This window comes from Rana temporaria, chromosome 3 (genome assembly GCF_905171775.1).
Source record: "Rana temporaria chromosome 3, aRanTem1.1, whole genome shotgun sequence".
NCBI classification, from domain to species: domain Eukaryota; kingdom Metazoa; phylum Chordata; class Amphibia; order Anura; family Ranidae; genus Rana; species Rana temporaria.
The window spans coordinates 193996341-194015535 of NC_053491.1; positions in this window are offsets into that span (position 1 = coordinate 193996341).

A 19195-nucleotide genomic window follows, 5' to 3' on the forward strand; every position below is an offset into this window, starting at 1 on the left:
GAAAAAAGTACTCATATAAATTTGTAAAGCAGACCCTTTAGTGCAATATAACACTATAGGGCCCATATTCACAAAAGAGATACGACGGAGTATCTCAGATACTCCGTCGTATCTCTCAGAGTATCTATGCGACTGATTCATAGAATCAGTTACGCATAGATAGCCCTTAGATCCGACAGGTGTAATTGTTTTACACTGTCGGATCTTAGGATGCAATACCGCGGCCGCTGCTGGGGGGAGTTTGCGTTGTAAACCAGCGTCGGGTATGCAAATTAGGAGTTACGGCGATCCACAACGGTTTTTCGCGTTCGCTACGTCGCTGCTAGTTTAGTTTCCCGTCGCAAAGTTAGTAGTCGTTTTTGGTGCCCTAACTTTACACAGCACACGTATGATAGTGAGTTTTTTTTTCTTGGAATTCCTATGCCACCTCACTAATTGGAAGGATTCTCACCTCTGATGTTGACTACAGTTCCGTGTTAAAGGCCCTGGCTGGGGTTCGGCCGCAAGCTCTAATTTGCTTGCCTTCTGGTAAGCATACATGCTATATACTTCATCGGTGTTGATCACGTTTGGCTTTACTGCATTTATATTTTATTCACGTTACATATTCCTACAATTTTGAGGACTTTGTTGGACTTTTTATTGTTTGGACTTATTCACATTGAACATTAATATTCAATTCTTCACTTCATCAGCGCAACTTATTCCTCCTTTGCTCTGTATAAAGTATGGCCGCCGTTCCCGCGTCGAAATTTAAAAATGTTTCCTTCTTGCGTAAAACGTCCGGGAATACGGAAGTACGCTACGCACGTAGCCGTTCGAAAAATTGACGTCACTTCGCGCAAAGCACGGCGGGAAATTAAAAAGGGAGCATGCGCAGTAGGTCCTGCGCGGGAGCGCGCCTAATTTAAATGGCACACGCCCCTTTGAATTACGTGGGCTTACGCCGGAGGCCGCCGGCATAGGTTTTCATTGCAAGTGCTTTGTGAATCAGGCACTTGCGATGAAAACTTGCGGCGGTGTAACGTATCTACTCACTTCTACGTGAATCTGGCCCTTAGTTACTAAAATAATCAAATGACACAAGTGAAGGAAATTGTATAAGAATGTGTGCCTAAAACAGAATGTTTTCTAAATACGGTCCTGGTTATAACACTCGTTCAGAACTGTTTTAGTGCAGTTTTAGAGTGTTTTTCTGCAATATAACTGCATATATTTGATCTTTATTTGAAGGGTCAAATATCCCATTAATATTGTTTAAACATTTAACTTAAAGGAGAAGTATGGGAATCCTGTTTTTTGCAGATTCATGCTTACCTAGATTCATATTTACCTAACATTGGTCCGATGCTGCATCTGTCCCTTCACTTCACTGAGAACCGAGCCACGAACACCGGTGATGGCTCGGTTCTCTCGGCTCCCCGAGCGGAGAGCTATTGACTGTAAATCAGCAGCTCTCCTGCTCTGCTCCTCCTCGCTTACTGGAGCGCTGAGCTGTGGAGGGGCGGGGGGCAGCCATCTTAGCGTCTGAGAGGCTGAGACTGCCATCAGTCCAGGCACCTGGTGGATCCAGACTTCCAGAGTCATCTTGATCTTGGTGACGTCAGCAGAGAGTGGACTTAAGACTGCCCTCTGCTAAAAAGAGGTCACAGGAGTGCAAAACAAATTGCACTCCTGTGACCCATAGGAGAAGCCCAGCCGAATGAGCTCAGGCTGGACTTCTCATTTAAAGAACAATTTCTCCTGTATATTTCATAATTCTTGGTGACTCTGTTGGTAAAATAGCCATGCCTGACTTTTCAGCTCTGTACAACAGCCCCAACAATCATGCACAATCAATATTATTTTGCAGTGCTCTCCTAATTTTATATAATGTAAAATACATTTCTGCTTCAGTCCTGCTTAAGGGATTGACATCTCTGTTTTAGCTTTCAGTGTGTTGCATCAGTCCACTGGTGCCTACAAACAACTAAAGTATCAGTTTGGGTGGAGATTACTTTTAAAGTGAAGTAAGTTTAAAAAAAAGTAAAGGTGAGCTAACAGTGGACACCCTCACCACCACCCCATACTAGCTGTATTTACCTATGGGGTTGCAGAGCTGTCAGCACCACATCTGCTCCAGTGGTATAGGGATTTGAAATCAGCTCTTCAAGGATGGACCAGATGGATTCTGTTTGGTCAGCGCCATCACATTGAGGTAAGTAGAGTGGATATCAGGAAGATGGGGCCTGGTGGAGGGTGTCTGCTGTTCGTTCACCATTACATTTTTTTCTAAAATCATTTTTATACATTCTATGCTTTGATCAGTTTTTTGAAATTCTACTTCATGATTTTTTTTTTTTTTTCTGTGCATTGCAAGTCTTATAATAATCTAAGAAGATTATAAACAAGCATGCTATATGATCAGCCCAAGCCCATACTTTATCATGGTCACCACTGGACAAAAAATCCCCTAGGCTGTGACAGTTATAGAATTATATTATTTTCACCATTTACTGGATGCCTTGCCTGCAAATATCGACCTTTACCATAAAGACAGGAATGTCAGGTTTCCTGTTGAAACCATAACAGTGTACAAGCCAGAATGAAACTATATACATATTTTAAGTGAAACAGAGCAAAAACAAAAACTGTGGCTGGTTGTGCTGAGTGTTTAGCTTTTTCTTGTGACTAAAATGGTAAGAGCATTTTTGTCAACTACATTTGCAGTTTTCTCTGTTTTATTTTTGTAAATGCGATTGAATAAATGAAACAACTGTTTGAATATAATGTTCTTTATAGTGTGTTTATATTAAAGTATTGCTGTTATTATGTAATTATGTGGATTTGTTAATTATTTTGTGATTTCAAAGAAAATAAAATCATTTTTAATTAAAGCTATACATATATTATATAATTTATTTTTGATTTATTCAGAGAAATTATACCTCATTATATTAATGCCAGTTACACCATGGCATTGACATTTTAAGGCTTTGTAAAATGTTTGAAAGCATGTTAAAACAGCGTTTTAACCTCCCTAGCGGTATGATTTTTTTAGATTTTAGGTGCTGAAAGCGGTACCATTATTTGCAAGGAAATTTGGCGTTTTATAGGGTAGGCCTGTAATTCTTAGGAATAACTCACTTAAATCTAACCAAACAAGAGTCTAGAAGGCATACCGGGTATGACATTTTTTTAAAAACAAAATCATAAATTATAATATAGGAAATAATTATAAATAATTATAACAAATAATAATATAATTATAATAAAAAATATTCAATAATGTAATCAACTCAAAATCACTGAAATTTGCTCAGTTGCAGAATTGTCGCTGTCATAAATTTTTTTTTATGACGAATTTCCCCACAAATCGCTATCGCACAATTCTGCAAGTGATTATAATCTATTATCGCTGGCCCAGATTCAAGAAGCACTTGCGCCCGCGCAACCATAGGTTACGCAGCGCAAGTGCTTACTTGCTCCGGTGTAACGAGTGCTCCTGATTCAGGAACCTCGTTACACCGACTGCAGGCTAAAATCTGCGCGGCATAAGGCTCTTATGCCTCGCAGATTTTAGGCTGCATTCTTGCGGGGGCCGCTAGGGGGCGCTCCCATTATGTATCAGCGTGTAGTATGCAAATTGCATACTACCACTGATTCACAAGCTTGTGCGGGCCCCGCGCAAGCCAGGTACGGAGTTTCCGTACGGCTACTTTTAGCGCAAGGCTGCCCCTTCTAATAGTAGGGGCAGCCAATGCTAAAGTATAGCCGGCCTTGCCGCGCCATGAAATTTGAATTTCACGGCGTTTGCGTAAGTGAAACGTGAATGGCGCTGGACGCCATTCACGTTCACTTAGAAGCAAATGACGTCCTTGCGACGTCATTTGCCGCAATGCACGTCGGGAAAGTTTCCCGACGGAGCATGCGCTGTACGCTCGGCGCGGGAGCGCGCCTTATTTAAATGATTCCCGCCTCCGGCGGGATCATTTAACTTACGTGCGCTTACGCCGGGAAAATTTGCCGGCGCACCCTCGCAATTCACGGAGCTACTGCTCCGTGAATCGAGGGCAGCGCAAAAATATTTGCGGGGGCGCAGGGCAAAATCGTTGCCCTGCTCCCCCGCAAATATCGCGCAATTCTACTTGAATCTGGGCCGCTGTTTTCTAGCTGCTCTAAAACCATTTTTGACATAAAGGGACACTTTTGGTTGCTATGGACAATCTACAGTTTGCAGGCAGAAAGAACAGTTTTTATTATATAAAAGTACATGTAGGGCACTTGGCAGACCACTAGGGACAAGGGGGGTGTGTATTTTTTACATACAGTACTGTCATCTATAAGATGACAGTATACTGTATGTAAGGTGTTTGTTTACCTTTTTGAATTTGGCGCCGTTCTCCGCCCCCGTGCGTCGTAACGTTGCAGGGAACGGAGATCGGCAGCACACAGAGGCACTGTGTGAATCGAGCGATCACCCGCTCGCTCACACAGCGCGGTGGCATCGCTGGATCCAGGGACAAGGTAAGTAAACCATGCCTGTGGATTCAGCAAGGCGAGCCCGAGTCTGACTCGGGGTTACCGATCGCAGCAAAAAAATGTAACCCCGAGTCAGACTCGGGAACACCGCCAGGGGGGTTAAAAAACATTGGGGTTGATTTACTAAACGCAGACTGTGCACTTTGCAAGTGCAGTTTCTCCAGAGCTTAACTTTGCAAATAATACCCAATCAAATGCAAGGAAAATAAAAAACAGCATTTTTTTGCTTGCACATGATTGGATGATGGACCTCAGAAGATCTTCCCCTCATTTACTAAGCTCTGAAGCGACTGCACTTGCACACAGTCGGTTTGCCTTTAGTAAATAAACCCCGGTATGGTTTTTCCATCAAGGCAACCCTAACAAAGAATACTTGGATACTTGATAACATTTCCAACCCTGAAAATTTCGCATTGATGTGGAATTTCCTGTGTTATAAAATATATACCATGCTGTGATTTATTTGTTGATTTGAAAGAGAAATGCACTTGCTGGCTACATACAGCCAATCTGGTCTACACTGAATCCCTTGTAAAACAAACAGATAATGGGCCAAATCATTTTGATCATGATTTGTTTTTTATTTCCAATTTTTTTTAGAGAATATCACTACTATCATCAGTGGGAAATGCTATTTGCTAACATTACTGTGCAAAATTGCCATTGACATGCTGGATTAAGTCATTATCTCTTTACTTAGTAACATTAAAATAGAGTTTACTGCCCTTCAGAGACACTAAAAAGCTATACGGGACTCCCCTAAAATAAAGTAGGCTGGTCACCGGTGCTTTAACATGTGCTCTTAATCATCAAACATGATGGGCCTGATTTACTATGCTCTGTGCGCTGCGCTGGTTCATGCGTTAATTAGTACTCCGGGTGGAGGCTTAATTGGGCGCATGAACCAGCGTAGCAGCCGGCGCATTGAAACTAATATGTAAAGCCGCGCCGAACTCCCTATAGAAGTCTATGGGAGAAATCAAAAGTGTTCATTTTAAAGGCTAATCTGCAAGTTTTGTCCTAAAAAGTGTTTGGGGACCTCAGTCCTGCCCCAGGGAACATGTATCAATGCTTTTTTTATTTTTTAAAACGGCCGTTTTTTCGGGAGCAGTGAAATTAATAATTCTTAAAGTGAAACAATAAAAGTGAAATATTCCTTTAAATTTCGTACCTAGGGGGGGTGTAATGTCAGCATGTGAAATAGCGCATTTTTCCCGCACTTAGAACTCCCCCTGCACAAAGTGACATTCTGAAGGAAAAAAGTCATTTAAAAATTCACACGCGGCTATAATGAATTGTCGGCTCTGACAATTCTAAAGGGATTCATTCATAAAACAAACAAAAAAATGTGTAGGGGTTCCCCCAAATTAAATTACCAGGCCCTTCAGGTCTGGAATGGATATTAAGGGGAACCCCGCCGTAAAAACCAAAAAAAAAAAAGACGTGCGGTTCCCGGGAAATATCCATTCCAGACCCTTCAGGTCTGGTGTGGATTTTAAGGGGAACTCCACCCCAAATTGAAAAAAAAATGGCGTGGAGTCCCCCTAAAAATCCACACCAGACCCTTATCCGAGCACGTTGACCTGGCCGGCCGCAGAAAAGAGGGGGGGACAGAGTGCGGCCCCCCCCCTCTCCTGAACCGCACCAGGCCACATGCCCTCAACATGGGGAGGATGTCCCCATGTTGATGGGGACAAGGGTCTCATCCCCACAACCCTTGCCCGGTGGTTGTGGGGGTATGCGGGCGGGAGGTTTATCAGAATCTGGAAGACCCCTTTAACAAAGGGGACCCCCAGATCCTGACCCCCCCCCTGTGTGAAATGGTAATGGGGTACATTGTACCTCTACCATTTCACCCCAAAAAAAATGTCAAAGTGATAAAAATGACAGTAGCCGGTTTTTGACAAATCTTTTAATAAAATCTTCTTTTCTTCTTTCCTTCGGGTTTCTTCCGCTGCTTCTTTCTTCTCGTCCACATCTTGCCCGACGTCTTCTTCTATCTTCTCCGTCCGTCCTTCCGCCTTCTGGTCCCGCATCTTGCCCGTTGTCTTGTCCTGTCTTCTTCTCCGTCCGCCTCCTCGTCCGCATCTTGGGTCTTCTGCGGTCTTCTTCTCGGTCCGCCGCCTTCTCGTCCCCGGACCCAGCGTTTGAATTTGATTTGGCCGCCGTTTTCCCGCTCCTGGGACCCGCCCCCCTCTGACGCCACAAGTAAACTCCTTAGAAGGTCATGTGCGTCAGAGGGGGGCGGGGTCACATGAGTGTGACACGGCGGGAACTTCTTCTCCGGGCGGCGCGATTGAAATTGAATTCCCCCGCTGTGTGACGCTCTGCGACCCCGCCCCCCTCTGACGCACATGACCTTCTAAGGAGTTTACTTGTGGCGTCAGAGGGGGGCGGGTCCCAGGAGCGGGAAAACGGCGGCCAAATCAAATTCAAACGCTGGGTCCGGGGACGAGAAGGCGGCGGACCGAGAAGAAGACCGCAGAAGACCCAAGATGCGGACGAGGAGGCGGACGGAGAAGAAGACAGGACAAGACAACGGGCAAGATGCGGGACCAGAAGGCGGAAGGACGGACGGAGAAGATAGAAGAAGACGTCGGGCAAGATGTGGACGAGAAGAAAGAAGCAGCGGAAGAAACCCGAAGGAAAGAAGAAAAGAAGATTTTATTAAAAGATTTGTCAAAAACCGGCTACTGTCATTTTTATCACTTTGACATTTTTTTTGGGGTGAAATGGTAGAGGTACAATGTACCCCATTACCATTTCACACAGTGGGGGGGTCAGGATCTGGGGGTCCCCTTTGTTAAAGGGGTCTTCCAGATTCTGATAAACCTCCCGCCCGCATACCCCCACAACCACCGGGCAAGGGTTGTGGGGATGAGACCCTTGTCCCCATCAACATGGGGACATCCTCCCCATGTTGAGGGCATGTGGCCTGGTGCGGTTCAGGAGAGGGGGGGGCCGCACTCTGTCCCCCCCTCTTTTCTGCGGCCGGCCAGGTCAACGTGTTTGGATAAGGGTCTGGTGTGGATTTTTAGGGGGACTCCACGCCATTTTTTTTCAATTTGGGGTGGAGTTCCCCTTAAAATCCACACCAGACCTGAAGGGTCTGGTATGGATATTTGGGGGGACCCCACGCCATTTTTTGGGGTTTTTTTTACGGCGGGGTTCCCCTTAATATCCATTCCAGACCTGAAGGGCCTGGTAATTTAATTTGGAGGGACCCCCTTTTTTTTTTTTTTTTTTTAATGAGCAATGACTCTATTCTTTATAGCCATGAGTACTTTAACCACTTGCCCACCGGGTTAATTCTGGCACTTCTCTCCTTCATGTGAAAATCACAATTTTTTTGCTAGAAAATTAATCAGAACCCCCAAACATTATATATATTTTTTTAGCAGACATCCTAGGGAATAAAATGGCAGTCATTGCAATACTTTTTGTCACACCGTATTTGCGCAGCGGTCTTACAAGCGCACTTTTTTTGGATAAAAATCACTTTTTTGAATTAAAAAATAAGACAACAATACATTTTGCCCAATTTTTTTCTATATTGTGAAAGATAATGTTACGCCGAGTAAAATGATACCCAACATGTCACGCTTAAAAATTGCGCCCGCTCGTGGCATGGCGTCAAACTTTTACCCTTTAAAAATCTCGATAGGCGACGTTTAAAAAATTCTACAGGTTGCATTTTTTGAGTTGCAGAGTAGGTCTAGGGCTAGAATTATTGCTCTCACTCTAACGATCGCGGCGATACCTCACTTGTGTGGTTTGAATACCGTTTTCATATGCGGGCGCTACTCGCGTATGCGTTTGCTTCTGTGCGCGAGCTCATCGGGACGGGGCGCTTTAAAAATTTTTTTTGGGGTTTTCTTATTTATTTTTATTTAGTTTTATAATGTTTTACACTGAAATAAAAAAATAAAAATAAATGATCAGTTTTCTTCCTATTACAAGGAATGTAAACATCCCTTGTAATAGGACTAGTGTGTGACAGGTCCTCTTTATGGAGAGAGGCGGGGTCAATAAGGCTGGAAAGCATGGTATTGAAAAAAAAAATAAAAGTTCTCATGCTTTCAGCTGCAATCATGTTCGTTCACCACAGTGGTGTAGTGTATAGCACTTTGACCTAGCAGCAAAAGAGTCGTTGGTTCGAATCCCGCCCGTGACAGCATCTGCATGGAGTTTGCATGTTCTCCCTGTGCCTGCGTGGGTTTCCTCCCACAATATAAAAACACGCTGTAAATCGGTTCCGGTCTAAATAAGCCCTAATATGCAGTAGTATATTTAGGTTTGGTTCTGCCCTAGGCCTGACTACATATCTGCACCTCCTAATAGAAAAATGACCCACCCCTTCCTGTCAAGGTCACACCCTGTTTTTGTATAACCCCGCCCAGTAATTTTCAGGGGACCCACACACTAGTTCTGGGGGGGCACTGCATTCCCTTAACCACTTCCATACCAGGCACTTACGCACCTTCCCGCCCAAGCCAATTTTCAGCTTTCAACACTGTCGCACTTTGAATGGCAATTGCGCGGTCATACAACACTGTACCCAAACAAAATTGGCGTCCTTTTTTCCCCACAAATAGAGCTTTCTTTTGTTGTTATTTGATCACCTCTGCGTTTTTTTTTTTGCGCAACAACTAAAAAAAGACTGCAAATTTTGAAACAAAAAAACTTTTTTCTTTTTTTAGGTTAATTTTTTTGTAAATAAGTTTTTCTCTTTCAATTACGGGCACTGATATGGCGGCACTGATGGGCACCGATGAGATGGCACTGATGGACATCGATGAGGTAGTACTGACGGCACAGATGAGGTGGCATTGATTGGCGGCGCTGCTATGCGGCACTGATGGGCACTCATAGGCGGCACTGATGGGCACTCATGGGCGGCACAGATGGGCGGCACTTATGGGTGGCACTGATGGATACTTATGGGCGGCACTTATGGGTGGCACTGATGGATACTTATGGGTGGCACAGGTGGGCACTGATAGGTGGGCACTGTGCATGGATGGGCACTGTGGGGTGGCACTGATTTTCCCAGTCAGTGCCCATTTGTGGGCACTGATTGGCATCTTTTTTCTTATTTTTTAATGCTTTTTGTTTTTTTGTTCTATATTTTTTTTGTTTTTGCACACCCTGGTGGTCCAGGGTGGGCATCCCTGGTGGTCCAGTGTGGTGATCCGAGGGGGGGCTGCGCTGATAAACAATCAGCGCGAACGCCCCCTGTCAGGAGAGCCGCCGATCGGCTCTCCTATACTCGCGTCTGTCAGACGCGAGTGAGGAAGAGCCATCGATGGCTCTTCCTGTTTACATCGTGATCAGCCGTGATTGGACACGGCTGATCACGTGGTAAAGAGTCTCCGTCTCCGTGAGAGACTCTTTACCGAGATCGGAGATGCAGGGTGTCAGACTGACACCCCGCATCACCGATCGCCGCGCTGCGTGCCCCCACAGGCGCGTGCGGCATGAAATCCTGCAGGACGTCCTGTCAGGATTGTGTAACCACTTCCCGGACGTAAACTGACAGGGCCTATAACCCTCCCTCACTCTATCCAAAATTAAAGAAAATAAAACTTGTTGATTATAGTTCTTGTCAGGGGCGGACTGACCATTGAGTCACTCGGGCACTGCCCGAGGGCCCCATGCCACTAGGGGGCCCCATCCGGGTTGCCAGGCTCAGTAAAACCAGGGACAGTATGTAAAAATCTGTGTTTTTATTAGATCTGTCCCCGATATTTCCAAAAATGACATGCTTTTAATGTGAATATCCCAAGATTTTAGCTGCCCGCCTCTGCACTACCTCCTGGCGTGGTGGTCATCTGTAAGCCAGAGGGGCTCCATAATCTTCTATTGCCCAGGGGCCCCATGAGTTGTCAGTCCGCCCCTGGTTCTAGTTTAAGCACAAATTTCATAGAGTTTTATTGAGAGGCCTAAGAAAATATAACCATGCCAATAGGCCAGGATACAGCGTTGCTAATATGTAGGAATGTGTGTGTTAGAGCACCCCACCCAATGTTAACTAAAAAATTATTAATTTGCAAATAAGTATTATCTGCTCATTTTTTTGGGGATGTCTGCACCCCTGATAGTGACAACATTTGTGAGGTGTCTTCACCCTTTCTAATTCATTCACTTCCTGTCACATAGCCAAACAGGAAGTGAGGGTAAAACCTTACTAATATATTTTCTTGGGGACACAGAGATCAATCTAAATAGTTTCCCATTATGTAAATTGCACTCTAGCATTTTGCTGTGTACACCCCAAATTATTAGGGATCTTGGACTTTGGGGTCCATTTACTAAAGGCAAATCCACTCCTACAAGTGCAAAGCAAGGAAGAAAACAAAACAACTTTGCTTCTACAGGATTGGATGTTAAAACCATCAGTGCTTCCTCTCTGATTTTCAGCAACTATGCTTGTACTGCAGAGTGGCTTTGCCTTTACTAAACCCCAAACTAAATAATCATTTGGGGCAGGGATCCTCAAACTACGGCCCTCCAGCTGTTGTAGAACTACACATCCCATGAGGCCTTGTAATGCACTGACATTCACAGACATGACTAGGCATGATGGGAATTGTAGTTCCTGAACAACTGGAGGGCCGTAGTTTGAAGACCCATGATTTGGGGTGTACACAGCAGTGCTGGAGTGCAATTTGCTTAATGGGGACACTAGTTAGATTGACCGGTGTCCCCAAGAAATGACACTGGTAGGGTTTTAACCTCACTTCCTGTTCAGCTGTGTGACAGGAAGTGAAGCCAATTTTAAGAAAAGGGACACAAAGCTCAACACAAAAATAAAAAAACACAAAGCAGGGGTTCTAACACTCACTTGGCTTCCCTCAAACACCCACAATTTGAATAGGATTGCCTTGCGCTAGATTTAAGCACAGTGCTGTAAATCAGCACGTCAAGCCTGTCCACCAATAGCAAACCCCCCCCACAGGCCATGTTTGCAGGTTTTCCTTCATCTTGCACATGTGCTTTAAAATACAGTCTGGACAGCAATTCTTGATAAGAGAAATCCCCAAAACATGTCCTGTCGGGGGTACTTGAGGGCTGAGGACCACTGCAGAATAAATAAAATACTTACCAGTTTTTGTCTTTAAAGTCATGGAGAATAAACATGGCAAACATTTCATGATTACACACCAGGAAAGAAGCTTAGACAAAAATCACACATCATTTGTTAGGCCCAAACCTAGTTCAGCTGCAGCTGTCAACATATGTAGCATGAAAAAGTAACAAAAGACAAACTTAACAATTTTAAAGTAATTTTTATTGGTCAACAAAACAAGGAAAGCAAAAAAGACAAACAAACAAAAATACATTTCAAAATTCTAATTAACCATAGCTTCACACATTTTTCATAAAATAAGGCCACATAGACAAATACATCAAAGTGAACATCATTTAAAAATAAACCAAAACCATTGGCAAAATAAAACAAAACCCATGCAACAAACCACATTTGTGTTTAGCAACAGCATTTCTGCCAGCCTGCCCCTTCTGAGGGCAGCTGAGGACTGATCGATCCAAGCTTTTTATAACAGTGCTAGTAATGAAGCAATTGAAATCACATGAACAAATTGCAGTCTCTAGTTTGGGTGAGCTTGTAATTGGGCACACCTGCAATTAATCCAAACCACGCTCTATGAGCATCCAATGAGTGTTTTTCACCTTTTAAAAAGAAAGGATATTTTTTTTCTAAGTGTTTGAGCATGCTCAGTTCATCACACATGTAGGAACCAAGCTGCAATGGAATGAGAGCTTTTTTTTTTTTTGTTTCCCCTGATCTGATGCTTTCCAGCCTGAAGGGGAGGTGTTAAAGACAGAAGTAAACACGCACATTTATTAATCTATTTGTGGGAAAAAAAAGGTTGCCAATTTTGTTTGGGAGCCACGTCGCACGACTGCGCAATTGTCAGTTAAAGCGACGCCGCGCCGAATCACAAAAACTTGCCCGGTCATTGACCAGAAATATGGTCCGGGCTCAAGTGGTTAAAAATTAACAAAACACAAAAGTGAGCCCAATTTTTGGGGATAATGTGAAAGATGATGTTACACTGAGTAAATAGATACCTTACATGTCACGCTTTACTATTGGAAACACTCCTGCAATGGGGCCAAAATGAATTCCGTGAATATCCCCATAGGCGACCTTTTTCTTTTTTTTCCAGGTTACCAGTTTATAGTTACAAAGAAGGTCTAGTGGTAAAAGTATTGCTCTCGCTCTAACGCACGCGTCAATACCTCACATGTGTGGTTTGAACGATGTTTATATATGTGGGCGGGACTTGCGTAAGTCCCGCCCACATATGTAAAAATTATTTTTACTTTTTGCTATAATAAATATCCCCAAAAATATATATTCAAAAAACTAAAAAAACCCTCAGTTTAGGCCGATACGTATTCTACATCTTTTTGGTTCCAAAAAATCGCAAATAGCGTTTAGTGTTTGGTTTTTGCAAAAGTTATAGCGTCTACAAATTTTTTTTTTTGTTGTTTTAACTAGTTATTGGGGCGATCAGCGATTTTTATCGGTACTGCGACATTATGGCGGACACATCGAACACTTTTTTGGAACCATTGGCATTTTTCTAGCGATCAGTGCTGTAAAAAATGCATTGCTTACTCAAAAAATGCCACTGGCAGGGAAGGGGTTAACACTAGGTGCGAGGGAGGGGTTAAATATGTTCCCTGGGTGTGTTCTAACTGTAGGGGGGGGGTGGGACTGACATGTGTAAATGACAGATCGCTGTGCATGAAGGAGAGCTCCAGACCAAAAAAAAGTCTGGTGCCACACCCGCGGTAATTGATTGGGGAGTGGACGTGCTGCAGGAGTGCTCTCTGACTTCCAGGAGCTATGGAGGCTGTAAGCCCAGGGGTTGGCCCTAGTCCCCAGCCTGTGCCTAGGATCATACCAGTGGTGAGGTCTGATGCAATTTCGGCAGCAGTGGAGAGTTTGAAACCTAATGATGTGGATATTCTCTTCCTGGAGGCCCAGGGGAGGACTAGTTGGCAGAGACCCGGGCCAGCAGAGAGGCCTGAACAGACTGAGGACCGTATCCTGTTTGTCCATGAAGCCATGGACAGGATCGTGACCTATCTGGAGATGGTGCATAGCGAATTGGCCCGGCTGAGGACTGCAAGGGATTTGGTCAGTCAAAGCAGACGGAGGGGGTACCGGCAGAGTATTTTGACGCTCAAGGCGACCCTCAGTGAACATGTTGCAGTGATGAACAGTGTGTCTAGTGCGGCTGATACAAGTTTCCCTGCATTGGAGGAATGGTTTCACCGTTTGGCGGTTGCTAGTCGCAAAGGTAGCCAAGCTGTTCGTCGTTCCCAACCTGGAGTGTCAACTTCTCCTCAACCAGCAGGGGGCGCACAGTCCGGAGGTCTGGCCGGAACTCCCGCGATCGCCGCGGAACCGGAAGTAGCGGGTCCGATGGCCGCCGAGGATGCAGTGGAGTGTGCGATGGAAGTCGGAGCTACGGAGGACAATGCTATGACGGGTGGAGCCGCGAGCGGGAGCGGGACTATTGCTGTGGATACCGCAGGAGGTGAGATACCCGTTGCTGCCTTTGTTATGGACTCTCAGGGTGGAGGTGCGGTGGCTGCGGGTGAGGTGGCTGCTGGAGTGCCGCTGCCCATGATTGGACTGCCTCAGGCTGGTGATGTGTCTACTGCTGTTCCCCCCCCTGATCCACCGGCCTCTGTGTCCCCAGCCTTGACACCCCAGGCTGTGGCAATGACCCCCCAGCGGGCTGAGTGGGGTGGCTGTGAACCGGGTGTTACATCTTGCTCGGATTTCACTATAAACTCCATTAGGCTGCTGGAGGGAGAGCCAGACAGAATGGATCAGAGCGCTGTTATCCAGGACATTGTTTTGCCCCTAGGGGCCTCAGAGGGTCTAGGTCAACCCCAAATGGGTCAAATAGGTGGTGCAGGGACCCCTCTGGTGGTCAGTATTTCTACCGAGGGTACTCCTGGCAATGATGCTTCTGCTGAGCCTGCTGAACCTATGATCCCGGGGGATGACCAGAGTACAGTTATGAATATGTCAGTTATGGAAAATGTTATATTGAATGCTGGTCAACCCCAAATGGGTCAATCTGGTGGTGCAGGGACCCCTCTGGTGGTTAACACTTTTACTGAGGGTACTCCTGGCAATGATGCTCCTGCTGAGCCTGCTGAACCTGTGATCCCCGGGAATGACCAGAGTACTGTTATGTCATCAAATGCGGTTATAAGGAATGCTATAGGATGTGCTATTGGTAATAATGTGGTGAATGCTGTGGTGTCCCCTGTTTCCCCAGTTGTTCCTGTCCCCCTCCCTAGAAGAAGGAACCCCCCGGGTTCACTCTCTGGTCCCTCCCCCCCTGGTCCTCTCCCTGTTTCCCCCCCTCCTTCTGGTTCCCCCCTTGCCCCCTCCTCGTCCCCCCCTCACATCAGTGGGTCCCAGGAAGCAGGGGTGATGGCCGCTTTAAAAGCTGGCAGATCATTTGCTGATGTCACTGGTGGTCGGGTACAGCTTGGGCGCTTTTATGATGCCCATGGCACCATGACCTTCAGGGGCTCGGTGCCAGCTGCCACTAGGGTGGCGGGTATTGAGAGGAAGAGGCGCAATGTGGTTCAGTTGCGGTGGCAGGGAGATCCTGGTCGTGCTCCGGGGAGGGATGCAGTGGTGGATATGGTGCTGGCGCTCGGTTTCGAGGCGCCGGATATTTTTGCCATTATCCACCCTGCAGGCTCCCCGGAGTATGACGTGAGCTTCACCACTCCTGTGTTAATGGAGAGTTTTATTTCCAAGCGGGAGGTGGTGAGGACTCAGGTAGCATGGAAGCCATTCAAATTGATCTCTCTGTCTAGGCAAGAGGAGATAAAGAAGGTTACGATTCTGGTCAGAAATGAATCTATACCTGTTGAAGATATTGTCACCTGGTTGGGGCGTTATGGCCAAATAGTGTCCCCACCAAAAAAGGACTTGGACTCTAAGGGTATTTGGACGGGAGGCTGGTCTGTCCCAGTGAAACTCAAACGTGCAGGCCTGTCTGTAACCCACATACCATCGTCAGGGTATATTGGGAGGGACAGGATCTTGGCTTTTTACATGGGACAGCCGAAACTCTGTTTCAAATGTAGTAGTCCTTTGCACTTAAGTGCAAGCTGTAAGATGTCTCGCTGCTCAAAGTGTAACGAGGTGGGGCACCTGGCGGATGGGTGCAATAAGATACAATGCAATCTGTGTGGGGTGTTGGGACACACTTTCAGTCGCTGCCCTGCGGCTTTTCGGACGCCTGATGCGTCTGGAGGGTCTGGTGGGCCTGTGCCTCCAACCACTGTACCAACTGTTTCCCTTCCCCCACTTCAGCTTGCCGGTGCTTTGCCAGTTCAAGCCCAGATGTTTGTGATAGGCTCCAGAGATTTGGAGTCTTCATCAGACAAGGGAGTGACTCCAAAGCCTGGTTGTTCCAGGGATTCTCTCCCTAAACAGGATCCTATTAAAAAAGTGTCCCAGAAGGGTAAAATAAGATTGGTTCAGGAGCCTGGGGAGGTGTGGCGTCCTCCACAAAATCAGGATTCGCAACCCATCCCTACTTGGACCCAAGTTGGGGTGGATGTGGACGTTGGCCAACTTTCGGAGTCTGACTCCCCAGATGCTGCCCCGATTCGTAAAGGGAGAAGGAGGAAAAAAGCAGTTAAAAAAGCTTCCCAGTCTGAAGTAAAACCATCTGCCCAACCACCTACCCAACCACCTACCCAGCCACTTGCCCAATCTCCTATCCAGCCAGATAAAATGAGCAAGGGCAATATGTGGGTGACTGTGGGTAAGAAAGGCTCTAAGCCTACTGTGTTACCAAGCTCCGGTTCTGGTCCTGGCCCAGGCGTTGTTCCCCCAAGTCCAGGGGCTGGGGTGCCTAGTGGTACTCAGGCCCATGCATCCCTTGTAATACCTGTGCAAAATATGTTTGCAGCCCTGGATCCCGTGGGGGATCCCGGTGAGGGGATGGATACTGGGGTGAGTGTTGGAAATTAATAAATAGAATTGGGGAAAAAAAAAAAAAAAAAGAGGAAAAATTTAAAAATATATAATATTTTTCTTGCATATGTTAAATGTGTTATAAGTTTGTCTTTTGAAAGTTAGTAGTATTGTGTTGGTGTTAATATATTGAGTAGTGATCAGTGTTATAATATTGTAAAGATGGATTATGTCATTTTGTGTTTATGGCCAAATGTGGCATGTTTTTGTATATCTGTTTCTTTTGGAATGTATGGTAGCAGTCTTTTAATAAAAATTTCCAGACCCCCCAAAAAAAAAATAAGGTGGGTTCCCTCCAGGTGCATACCAGGCTCTTAGGCTTGGTCTGGAACATAAGGGGTTAAACCGGGGCCAAAAAAAATAGCGTGGGGCCCCCCCCAAGATCCAAACCAAGCCCTTATCCCAGGCACGCAGTCTGGTCAGACAGGAATGGGGGTGGGGACGAGCGAGCGCCCCCCTCCCTCCTGAGCCATACCAGACCACATGCCCTCAACATGGGGGAGTGTGTGCTGTGGGGGAGGGGGGCACTGCCCCCCCACCCCAAAGCACTCTTGCCCCCATGTCGATAGGGACAAGAGCCTCTTCCCGACAACCCTGGCCGTTGGTTGTCGGGGTATGCGGGCGGAGAGCTTATCAGAATCTGAGAGACCCCTTTAATAAAGGGGTCCCCAGATTCCGGCCCCCCACCCTATGTGAATGAGTATGGGGTACATCGTACCTCTACCCATTCACATGGGGGAAATGTAAAGTAAAAAAAAAACACCACACAGAATAAAATATTTTATTAATCTGCTCCGGAGCCCCCCCTTTCTTCTTTAGCTCTCTTAGAAGGGGGGGTTTCTTCTCTCCCGATCTTCCGCCGGGACCCTGGGCTTCGGTGATTTCTGCCGGGGGAGGGCGCCATCCCTCGGTCCTCTCCGGAGCCTTCCGCCGGATGCCCCCACCCCATTTAAGCTCTTTTTCATTAGGGAGGGGCATCCGGACTTCGGGGTCTTCTGCCGGGGGATGGCGCCTATCCCCCGGTCTTTCCGGTGCCTTCCGCCAGGGTTCCGGTCTTCCTGGTCTTCTGCCGGGGGTGCGCCAACTCCCAGGTCTTTTCTCTTCTGTCTTCTCTGCTCCCTCTTCTGCCTGGCTCCCCCGCGGAGCCAGGGCTTTCTTCCGTCTTCTTTCTTCTCTCTTCCTTCTTCTGCCTGTCTCCTCCGGGAGCCCAGGGCTTGTCTCCGCTGTCTTCTTCCTTCTCTTCCATTCGATGTTGACACGACGAGGTTCCGCGCTGACATGCCGTGTCAGCGGAGGGCATGGACTTATATAGGGTAATGCCACCATGTGACCTCAACCCATGTGACATCACATTCCCTGGGCATGATGGGAATGTGATGTCACATGGGTTGAGGTCACATGGTGGCATTGCCCTATATAAGTCCATGCCCACTGCTCAGACGGCATTCCAGCGCCGGACCTCGTCGTGTCAACATCCAATGGAAGAGAAGGAAGAAGACAGCGGAGACAAGCCCTGTGCTCCGCGGAGGAGACAGGCAGAAGAAGGAAGGGAGAATAAAGAAGACGGAAGAAAGCCCTGGCTCCGCGGGGGAGCCAGGCAGAAGAGGGAGCAGAGAAGACAGAAGAGAAAAGACCTGGGAGTTGGCGCACCCCCGGCAGAAGACCAGGAAGACCGGAACCCTGGCGGAAGGCACCGGAAAGACCGGGGGATAGGCGCCATCCCCCGGCAGAAGACCCCGAAGTCCGGATGCCCCTCCCTAATGAAAAAGAGCTTAAATGGGGTGGGGGCATCCGGCGGAAGGCTCCGGAGAGGACCGAGGGATGGCGCCCTCCCCCGGCAGAAATCACCGAAGCCCAGGGTCCCGGCGGAAGATCGGGAGAGAAGAAACCCCCCCTTCTAAGAGAGCTAAAGAAGAAAGGGGGGGCTCCGGAGCAGATTAATAAAATATTTTATTCTGTGTGGTGTGTTTTTTTTACTTTACACTTTCCCCCATGTGAATGGGTAGAGGTACGATGTACCCCATACTCATTCACATAGGGTGGGGGGCCGGCATCTGGGGGCCCCCTTATTAAAGGGAGCTCGCAGATTCCGATTAGCCCCGCCCGCATACCCCGACAACCAATGGCAAGGGTTGTCGGGAAGAGGCTCTTGTCCCTATCGACATGGGGGCAAGAGTGCTGTGGGGTGGGGGGGCAGTGCCCCCCTCCCCCACAGCACACACTCCCCCATGTTGAGGGCATGCGGTCTGGTACGGCTCAGGAGGGGGGGGGGCGCTCGCTCGTCCCCTCCCCCATTCCTGTCCGGGCCAGACTGCATGCTTGGGATGAGGGCTTGGTTTGGATCTGGGGGGGACCCCCGCGCCGAATCGGCGCGGGTTTAACCCCTCACGTTCCGGACCAAGCCTAAGAGCCTAATGTAGCCCTGAAGGGGACCCGCGACGATTTCAAGTTTGAAATTTGGCGCCGAGTTCCCCTTCAGGGCTGAAAACAGCTCGGAGATTCCCGTGCGCCGCGTCACGCAGCGCAATCACGGGTACGCCGCTTGGTATTTACCAAGATTTTCACGGCGTACTGACAAGGCGCACGGGAATCCCTGACTTTTCTCTCTGCGCATGCCCA